Here is an 11,296-nt window from a genome sequence, read left to right on the forward strand (position 1 = left end):
TTTAAAAAATTTAAAATTAAATTGTTTGATTTTGACTGAATTACCAAGTTAATCCAGATTTTATATTGGATTAATCAAAATATTTTATTTTATTTTTTTTAATCTGAATATTTTGAATAAGTATACCTATCTCAGTTTTAAAATAATTATTTGAAAATGATGTTTGAGATAGTCTCAATGAGATATGATTTAATTTGTTTTATAATCTATAGTCTTGATAAGATATGATTTAATTTGTTTTATAATCTATTTTATATATAAAATAATTATCATAAAAAACAAGTCTTTGTATGAGTATAAAAAAACAAATCATATATTGTCACACCTCATTCCAAACACACAAACTAGCATTGTGTTTGGTGGGGCTGATGAACAATAACTGGTGTGTGGGTGCCAAATTGGTTGTGCCACCGTGCTAGTCAAACAAAGATTTTTTGGAATTTTGGACTTCTATGTTAGAGAAAATAATTTTAATGATATAAAAGAGTATTTGAGGTTTGATGAAAGGTAGTTGGGATTTTTTGTATTAGAAAATAAGGAATATTTATTAACTAATTTATATATATTAATTATGACTAACATATCAAATGGATAAAAAAAAAAAACTCTTAGCTTTAAAATTATCTCATCTTTTTAAATAAATAACCCTGTCGTACACTTGGAAGAATTTAGAGAGTTTGGTGCGTTGAATGTTAGAAGTGTTATCCTAGTTTAAATCTATAATTCTCGTACATTTAAGACTTCTCAATTTCACCTCCAATCTATTTCACCATATTTTCAATTCAATGGTTTCAATTCTTTTATGATAATTCGTCTTTCACCATATCTCAAATTCCTCTGCAACAAATGTTTTTGTAGTTATTGGTTGTGTTTATTTTTGCACTCGACTATATTTTTTAAAAGTATTAAATATTTTATTTTAAATTATTTTTCTGATTAATTTTTTAAAAAATAATAAAAAAATATTATTATAATATATTTATAAATAAAAAAATATCTAAAAAATTAATTTACATCACTGTATCAAACAGTTTGAACATATGCAGGAGACTGCCTCAACATACTGTAATGGTTAAGTACATGTATGTATCTTCAAAAATTATAATGTGATGATAAAAAAATTTAAAATTTATATAATAAATCTCGAATTTAAGTTAGGATATGCATCTTTTATAAAAATAATTTTTTTATAAAAACTTAAATAAATTAAGAGATTCATAAAATTTTCTAGCTTTGTTCCCATTAAAAAAAAAAGTTAAGTACATGTGAAATATAATAAACAATGAATATTTAATTTAGTCAAAGTATAGAAAAACACAACCTCTGCGTTCGGGAGTTAGCCAATTCCGAATGCTATACTCCGGTCCTCTTTTGTCCTTGCATTAATTTATAAATTTAGTAACCAGATGCTGCAATACGCTATGTTTTCCTCTATTGCTAAACTGCTTCGTATCTACTTAATTCAATGTCTTGAAGTAAGAGATTTCTAGGAAAGAGAGATGGCAGAGAGGAATCATATAACTAACCAACCCAACCTCATTCTAAGACTTTGGTAACATGCACATGAAAAAACTATACAAATGTTTTATTCAATATATACTTTTTATAAATATATCTATATATATCATAGATATTTATATTAAATATTTATTTTAAAAAAATCTATAAAAATAAAAGTTTATCTTTCTAGATCTAAGTCAGTCAAAGTAATGACTAAGACTAATCTCTCAAAACTTTAACTCTAACACAATATAATTATAATACAAGATTTAAATAAAGTTTAAAAAATATTTAAATTTATAAAATATTTATTATCCTCGTTATCTATATAAATATTATGTTGACTTAAACTTTATAATTTTTATTTTAGGTGTCATCCGACCCACCAAGTCTTTCACATCTAGTTTTATTAACCCATAAAAAATATCCCCAATAGTTTTACAGATGATGTTTTCCAATCTCGCCAAATACAAAGCATCAATGGAAGCCTTAACTTTCATTGATCCAAAAACGTTTGCAATTATTATCGTTTATGGCTCATAAACAAATATAAAAGTGGAGTAGAGCATACCAAACAAAACGGAGCGAAACGACATAATTTGTTTGAGCGAAGTGAAGTAGAGCAATACGGTAAAGGGATATTAAAAAAAAATTATTAATACTCTTGGGCGGCTAGATTTTCTTGGACAATTTAGGATGTATTATAAATACATATTATATAACCGTATTTTGATATAGTAAAAATAAGAACTTCTCATTGTAGATAAATTACCGAACAATATTTTAAATTTTATGTTTTTTTTTAGTTTATCTCAATAATTGCTGCATATTTTTTACAACAAATGAAACCCTTCACTTTCATTGATACAAAAATATTTGCTAAAAGCTTTCCATTATGATTGAAAATATGGTAGCTAGCTAGCTGTCTGTTCATGCAAATATTTTTATATTATAGTCATACTTTGAATCAACTATTAAATCTACCATAGAATTGAGGAATTTAAAAGGAAGCTTCTTCTTTTATCCTTATTTTTTTTCATGCATGTGATTTAATCATTTCAGAGTACAAGCATGAATTATTAATCAATTTTATTTCAAACAAGTATTGTTTAATTCAAATGTAATATAATTATAATTGTTAAATTATGAAGTCAAATTAAACAATAAATTATAAATTATAAGGTTTTATCAAATAAATTGGTCATAAATCGGACAATGAAACAAATAGTGTTCATTTTAGCAATAAATTATATTGATTCATGAGAGAAACCATAACGATTCATTAAGATATTTAATTATATTGTCTCATTATGTAGTTTCCAAGTTCGTTTTTTTTTTTTACTTTTAAAATTATATTTAGATGCATTTTAAAAGGTTGTTAAGCATGAAAAAAATATTGAATTAAAAAAGAAATTTAAAAAATACTTTTTAGTGTTTGTTTAGCATGAAAAAAATATTAAAAATTAATATATATTTTTAGTGTTTTTTTAATGATTTTAATGTGTTAATATAAAAAATTAAAATAATTTATTTCAACATATTTTTAAATTAAAAATACTTTTAAAAAATGCATTACCACATTACAAAATGCAGTCATGCACTTCCAAAGATGATAGCCGTTGTCCGACAGAGTATCGAAGATATAAATTCATGTTTTTATCTTTTTCGAAGGTATTTTGTTTTATAGTATGACCTAGAATTCCTTAGGTTTGACCACTTGGATAGGGAAGAAGCAATTCATTAATATTTCCTTTATAGCAAAAATAAAAAGAAGAATTAAACAGTCGCAGTTATACAACAACGCAACGTTCATTCCATTGACGGCCTCTTTTTGTCTTCTTTGAACACAAGTTTGAGAAGCACTGAAAATGGTACGATGCAAGAAGAACCAAGAGAGGGGTAAAAAACAAGCAAAGTGATCGGAATCCCAGCAGGCAAGGAGGTCGGCCCAAATCATTGGCGAGCGACGACTTGATCCAATCCGAATTTTAGAAGAAACGTTTCTGTAATAAAAATAATTAAGTGAATCAAAATAGATCAATGAGAGATTATGGTTTTTAGAAAACCAATTAGATTAGTTAAGATTTTTAGATAGAAAAACCTAATAAACTACAAGGTTTTTTTGTATGGAAAAAACTAGGTATTATATGAAAAAAAAAATAGTGAATAATGGTGAACTTTGGATGATGTATTAATATTTGTATATGTTTTGATAATAATAATTAAATATAAAATATATTAATAATATATCCAATTAAGAATAAATTTAAATATAGTTATATGAATATTATCAACAAGTATAAAAGATTGAATGAAGAAATCAATCAACAAGTCAAAGATGTAAAGTAAGTGAAGACTTAGTCTTTAAGTATTTATTTTAGTGCTCTACGTATAAATATTTATATCTTACTTTATAACATAATTAAAATAAATTTACATAATTCACATTGCATACATTATATAATTGATATATGATTTTATAAAATTAAAATCAATTGGTTTAATATTTACTAAGTTTAAACCTATCAAAACTAATATTCTGTATAAATCGATCTACTATTTGTTTATCAGAGATGAGCACCTAGAAATATAAGGAATCGATTGACTAATTAGCTTAATCAATCTAAAATCAATAGATCATTCAAGTTGTTAATAGGGTCTTCACGACTAGAAACAACTAGTTTCTTTTGAAAACTTATAATAGCTCTCCTTGTTGTAAAAATGCAAGAGGATTATGAACATGCAATATATAGAGACTATTTCAAAATCAAAACTAGCTAGAAAATTATCAATTCTAACATACTTTAAAATTATGCTTAATTGAACCTTTATAATTAAGCATAAAAATATAATTTTTTCACTTGTTACACTTATATACTTCCAAATATCTTAAGTGCTATTGAGTGAGTGATAAAAATATAAAATTTAATTGTATTATCTACTTTAAGAGAGAGTGTTGTTACATTTTATATAATTGTAAACCTTGAATGGTTTATGAGATAAACTCTTGGTTATTAGTAAGGAACATCAACACCAATGTAAAATTCTACAGAATGAATGTAAGTGTTGAGATAAAAAATGCTTGGTGATAACTCATCAAGGACATTGTAATCTTTAACTTGGATTAATAAAAAAAATACAATATTCTAGTATAGTTGATACTTAAGATGTAGATATAAACTTGTTAAACCACATTAAAAATGAATTTTGTAATCTCATTTCCGTTACTTAAAATAAAGAGAAGAATGAATATTATATTGAAAAATATTGGAAGCCAGAAACTAGAAAAAAAAAAGGAATAAGGATATACAATAAAAATATTGAAAGAACATGTGAAAAAATACATGTACGGTTAGTTAGCAAATATAATAATATATAGGATTTTCTCACTACCAAAAAATCTATAAAAATAAATGGAAATATCGAGGAAATATTTTCATTAGTAAATTTCTAACAGATTTTATCGATGGACATATACCTTCGGTATATACCGAGAGAATTATAATGAGAAAAAAATTTAAAAAAAGCAAAAAAATATGATAAAATGTTATTTTTTACCAATAAAATTACCAACAACATTTATTCTGTCAGTAATTTTATTGGTAAAATGTTAACATTATTGATCATGTTAATTACATGGAATCACCAACAAAAAACTCAGTTGGTATTTTCCAGAGAGCTTTAGAACTGTTCACTCATCAATTGCACTGTTAATTATTATTTTTTAAAGATGAAAGCATCGACGGATTAAAAGTAGTCGGTGTTATTTGACGGGTTTCTAAAATTTTTGATTAAATTAAATATTATAGACTGAATCACCGACAAATTAAAAAATCGTTGGTGATATTTGATGGTTTCTAAAAAAAAATTATTAAATTGAAAATTTAAATTAAATATTACCAATTGCATTATCAATGGAATATTTAAAAATATTAATATTTAATTATCTGTTAGTAAAACCATCAGTATAACACCTAATAAAAAGTATGAAATCCCCAATTTCACAATAAACAACACTCCTGCTTTCTTTTCTTCCCTATATGTAAAAAACATCAATATCCATTTCCTTTTCTTTTCTTCTTGACTCCTTCTCTTCTTCTCTATGTTCAAGTATGTATTTTTCTCCTTCTTTTTTCTTTTTAGTTTTTTCATTAATAAACTTTATGTTTTTTTTCTCTTTTTAGCTTCATTTGCAATTGCATTAAGGTAATATTTTTTTCTTCTTTTTTCAAGTTTTTGTTTTCACAATATTTGTTTTTATATTTTATTTTTAATTTTTGTTTGTTCTTAATAATTGTATGAATGTTGTTTTAGGATTTTTTTTTCCCATTTGAGATCAATTTTTAGTTGATTTATTTATATAATTTTTAAAATTTTTAGCAATTGCAACTTTATTTTTTTCATATGATTTTTTTTGAGTTGATTTTCGTTTTCTTTCTTTTTTTCAAGTGTTTTGAGTATTAAAGAGTACTGTTGATACAAATTTTTTTGAGTTGATTTTCGTTTTCTTTTTTTTTTTCAAGTGTTTTGAGTATTAAAGAGTACTGTTGATTTATATTAATTTAACTATTTTATAGTTTTGAAAAATAGATTTTTTTAAATATTTTTAAATAATTACTGATGGAATTACATACAGACTTACCGAGAAAAATACCGACAGAATGAAACGGATTATTTTTTTTGCACGTGTTTTCTATCGATAAAATAATTTTTTTTTTATTACCAATGAACAAAAAACTACCAACAAAGAATTCATCGACAAAGTATTTCCGTTAATAATTTTGTTGGTAAATCAATTACCACTAGAATGATATTGTAAATACCGATGAAAAATTCTGTCGGTAAATATAAAGATTGTGGTAGTCATTTCCGTTAATAATTTTATTGGTAAATCAATTACCACTAGAATAATATTGTAAATACCGATAAAAAATTCTGTCAGTAAATATAAAGATTGTGGTAGTGTCTATTTATATACTTATATGAAAAGAAAATTGAGTGCCCAAGTAAACTTAATTACTGATGGAAGATCAAATTTCATCTTTTTAACAACGAAGAAAAAACTATACTAAAAACATAAACATTAAATAGAAATAATAGTTTTACTAGAGCAATATTTTTTCTAAACATGAGAAAGCAATTGGAAATAAATTATTTTTTTCTCGATCCTGTTGCCTCTTGAATCTGCACCATAAAGTCCACGGAAACCTTTTTCCAATTTTGCATAATTTGGCTTGTCTTTGCTCTAATATGATGATGTTCCTCGAATGTTTTGGTTTGATACCTGAAAAATATTGAAATCTTGCAATTTGATCCAATTATTGAAAATTAATTGAAAAAATGTTTATTTTTATATAAACAATGCTCTCCATGCCCCTATGCTTGATTAAAAAGAGAGAGAGAGAGCATAGAGGTACATGTCTTTATCTGGCTGCCACTATCATTCCTAAATGGATAACTCGGACCAAATACTAATTTTAGGCAACTTTGAAGATCAAATTTCATCTTTTTAACAACGAATGCTAGAACTCAGTCAAGTGAATGAACTTTGCTTCCTTCTCTCTTTTTTTTTTTTGTTTCTCTCTGTCCTCTACGGCTCCCAAGATCAGAAGGGTATCGAGAAGCAACAAAAAATGATCTACATGAGTAGAGATTTATTGGTGAGAAAACAAAAATATATGAGAAAACTATGTACCACGCTAAGAAACTACAAATATCAGAAGTTAGCCTGCTGACTCGAGAGCTGCCATTGTAGAATTCTTGTATTGTCTTTCCTTGCTTTTTTCTCACGTCCAACTTACAAGTCATTGCATGACCTCTCATCGTGCTTTATTATTATTATTATTATTATTATTATACATTGGCATATCAGGATGACACCTCTGTGTTCTAATATTAACATAAAAAAGTCTGTATATTTTATAATTGGATATTCATTATTGAAGTACTATTTATTATTAAATATAAAAAGGTAATAGATAATATTAGTATTGAAATAAATATTCATATTCAAACAAAACCATTAACTATAAAAATCTCATCCAATTCATCGGTTTTAGCGACTATTAATTTATTGGATTATAGTTTAATTATCATCCCTGCTGTTATTATTATATTATTTTAATTTCTCCAAACTTTTAAGGTCCTTCTCCAGGTTGGTAAGTTTGGTCAATGTTAACTTGATAGGTTTGTTTATTTCTATTCCTTATGAATTAGGGCATGTGCATGGGTTACGTTGCTTTCTTCCTATTTGGGTGTTAGGTAACAAAGTGTAGGATATTTTATCAAATTGTTTTTTTATTTGATAATATATTAAAATATTTTTTTATTATTTTATTTTATTTTTGACATTAACATATTAAAATAATAAAAAATACTAAAAAATTATTAATTTAAATTTTTTTTCCAAGTAAAACACATTTTTTAAACACACATTTTCTAGGCTCTCATTAATCATATCTTTAATAAATCAAACTTGTATTGGATCTTTAATATTTTCTTAATTTTCAATTTTGTTTTTGTTCATATGATATCTTAATTACGAATCCATAGAATTTGTGAATTAATTAATGGGTGAACGAAGGAGTACGATGGTGGCTGGTGGCTATGTGTATTCAGTCTTGGGAGGGCGTCTTAAAGGCCCTGATGTCTCTATACTTTAGAAAAGTTGTACGAAATCTAATATGAGTTTTTTTTTTTTTGGTTTCTAGCGTTCTAAAAAATTAGCATGGTTTAAAGAGTAATGATAATATCTAATAATTTATTGATTATAAGTGTCAGACATGATTTAATTAAGAGAATGGAAAAAGGATAAAAAGAAAAAATAAAAGAAAAAGTCTCGGATGTCTACTTATTTGAAACTTTAATAATAATATTATCAATACCATTAAAATTTTTTTTGATAAAATATATCTAAAAATATTATAAGATTTTGATAAAATATATCTAAAAATATTATAAGAGATTACTAACAATATTGAAATGGGTCACACGAATAATTTAAAAGCAAGTAAATTCTGACACCTTTGAATTATTTATATGGCTCGTTTGTTTATCATGTATAATTTTTTTTATGTTGTTTGACTTGTTTAATCAAGATTTTTCTATTAATACTAATGATATCATCATTAAAATTTTGATTTGTATATAAATTTTTTTCTTCTTTTCTCCTTGTAATTTATAAACAAATAATCATATTACTAAAAGAAAAAAATATATTTTTAAAAATTAAGAAATATTTTTTAAAAAATAAAGAAAAGAACCTTAGGAACATTAAAAAATATTAAATGGCAAATAAAAAATATCAAAATAACATATAAAACTACATAAAAGTTTTAAAAAAGTTGCCCGGCAAATTAACTCTACTATGCAGACTTAAAATCTTGGTGCTGGTTTCTGTCTTCATAACAGCATGATGAAAACAATTTAGGCCCACCATGAGTTACGACTTGTCTCTTTGTCCCATCCTATAGTTCCCGTGTCTTGACTAGTTTTGTTCCAGACGGAGACTGTAGGGTTTTTGTTTTTAGGCTGGAAAATAAACTGAGCTACTTTTTTCAAGTATTTGGGCTAGCATCTAAAGTTGAACTTCTTTTTTAGCCTGCTGGACTTTTTAAGAACATCGTGCAGAAAGGGTACTATCCAACAGGATATCTCATGGTACTATCCAACAAGATTAACGAGGAACATAAAAGCTATCAACATTGGTGGCGCCGTGCGGAGTCGTCTGAATAAATATAGGTCTTGCATGATCAACTGATAAAAGCATTGCATCGAGTAGGAAAATTGAAAGAAGAAGCTACAGTAATTATTGCTGATCATCTCTAGAACCCGACCCGAAAATTAGATGGATAGCAATGTGAAAGCCAACATCCCTGGGAACACCATCTTTCAACACGACAATCCAATTAAGTTATCCAAGATTGAGATTTAATATTAATATTTCAGTAATAATTTTTCTGCAAAACATTGTTATATTGTGTAGCACATATGCATAGAATTAAAACCTTTGTCTGGAGTTAGTGATATTAGTGTTATTAATCTTGGTTTGATCTGTTATATTAATTTAATGATCCGATGACTTGGCATCTAGTTCAAGTTAAATTAAATTAAATAGGAGTTAATTTAATATAATATAATAAAAATAAATTTCTTTTTATTTTTTTAAAATAATATCATTTTAATTTACTAAAATGATATTATTTTGAATTTATTGAAGCAACCCAATCAACTTATAACCGTGCCTCATATTGTATTTGATATTGAGGTTGCTATTATGGTTATGGTTTTAAATTTTTGTTTTTATAAAGTACTTTTAGTTAGGTTAGTTTGAAAAAATATATATTTGGTTAAAATTGTGATTGAAATTGAGGTTAAATAAAAAAATAGTTTAATATGTTTGGTTAAAAAATATTTTTTAAATTAAAGTTATAAAATAATTAAAAAATATATATTAATATTAATGATTTTTAATTTAAATATTATATATTTAACTACTGTTATTATATCATGAAATAAATAATATTGATATTAAATATTTATTTTATTTCATTAAATTATATACAATATCATCATATATAAAATTTACAATAAAAAATCATGATGTAATTCACTTGTATTGATTTTTCAAAAAAATAACTGTTTACGCAATCCATATAAATAAATTAAAATTCATTTGTATTGTTTACTTTAAGGAATAATACAATAGTGAGGCCATGCTCCACTGTTGTGGTTCCTCCCCCACTAGAAATAACAAGATACTCTTTCTACAACACCTGCGGCACCATCTTTATTTTTAGTGGATCCTACCACCATAAAGCACTTTTTCCTTCTTAACCAAACGTTATTAGTGAGGTTGAGTTTAGTATCTTCGGTCAAGAATGAGGATGCAAGCCTGCTGGACTTTTTAAGAACATCGTGCAGAAAGGGTACTATCCAACAGGATATCTCATGGTACTATCCAACAAGATTAACGAGGAACATAAAAGCTATCAACATTGGTGGCGCCGTGCGGAGTCGTCTGAATAAATATAGGTCTTGCATGATCAACTGATAAAAGCATTGCATCGAGTAGGAAAATTGAAAGAAGAAGCTACAGTAATTATTGCTGATCATCTCTAGAACCCGACCCGAAAATTAGATGGAAGCAATGTGAAAGCCAACATCCCTAGGAACACCATCTTTCAACACTAGAATCCAATTAAGTTATCCAAGATTGAGATTTAATATTAATATTTCAGTAATAATTTTTCTGCAAAACATTGTTATATTGTGTAGCACATATGCATAGAATTAAAACCTTTGTCTGGAGTTAGTGATATTAGTGTTATTAATCTTGGTTTGATCTGTTATATTAATTTAATGATCCGATGACTTGGCATCTAGTTCAAGTTAAATTAAATTAAATAGGAGTTAATTTAATATAATATAATAAAAATAAATTTCTTTTTATTTTTTTAAAATAATATCATTTTAATTTACTAAAATGATATTATTTTGAATTTATTGAAGCAACCCAATCAACTTATAACCGTGCCTCATATTGTATTTGATATTGAGGTTGCTATTATGGTTATGGTTTTAAATTTTTGTTTTTATAAAGTACTTTTAGTTAGGTTAGTTTGAAAAAATATATATTTGGTTAAAATTGTGATTGAAATTGAGGTTAAATAAAAAAATAGTTTAATATGTTTGGTTAAAAAATATTTTTTAAATTAAAGTTATAAAATAATTAAAAAATATATATTAATATTAATGATTTTTAATTTAAATATTATATATTTAACTACTGTTATTA

This window comes from Populus euphratica, unplaced genomic scaffold (assembly GCF_000495115.2).
Source record: "Populus euphratica unplaced genomic scaffold, PopEup_1.0 scaffold62.1, whole genome shotgun sequence".
NCBI classification, from domain to species: Eukaryota; Viridiplantae; Streptophyta; class Magnoliopsida; order Malpighiales; family Salicaceae; genus Populus; species Populus euphratica.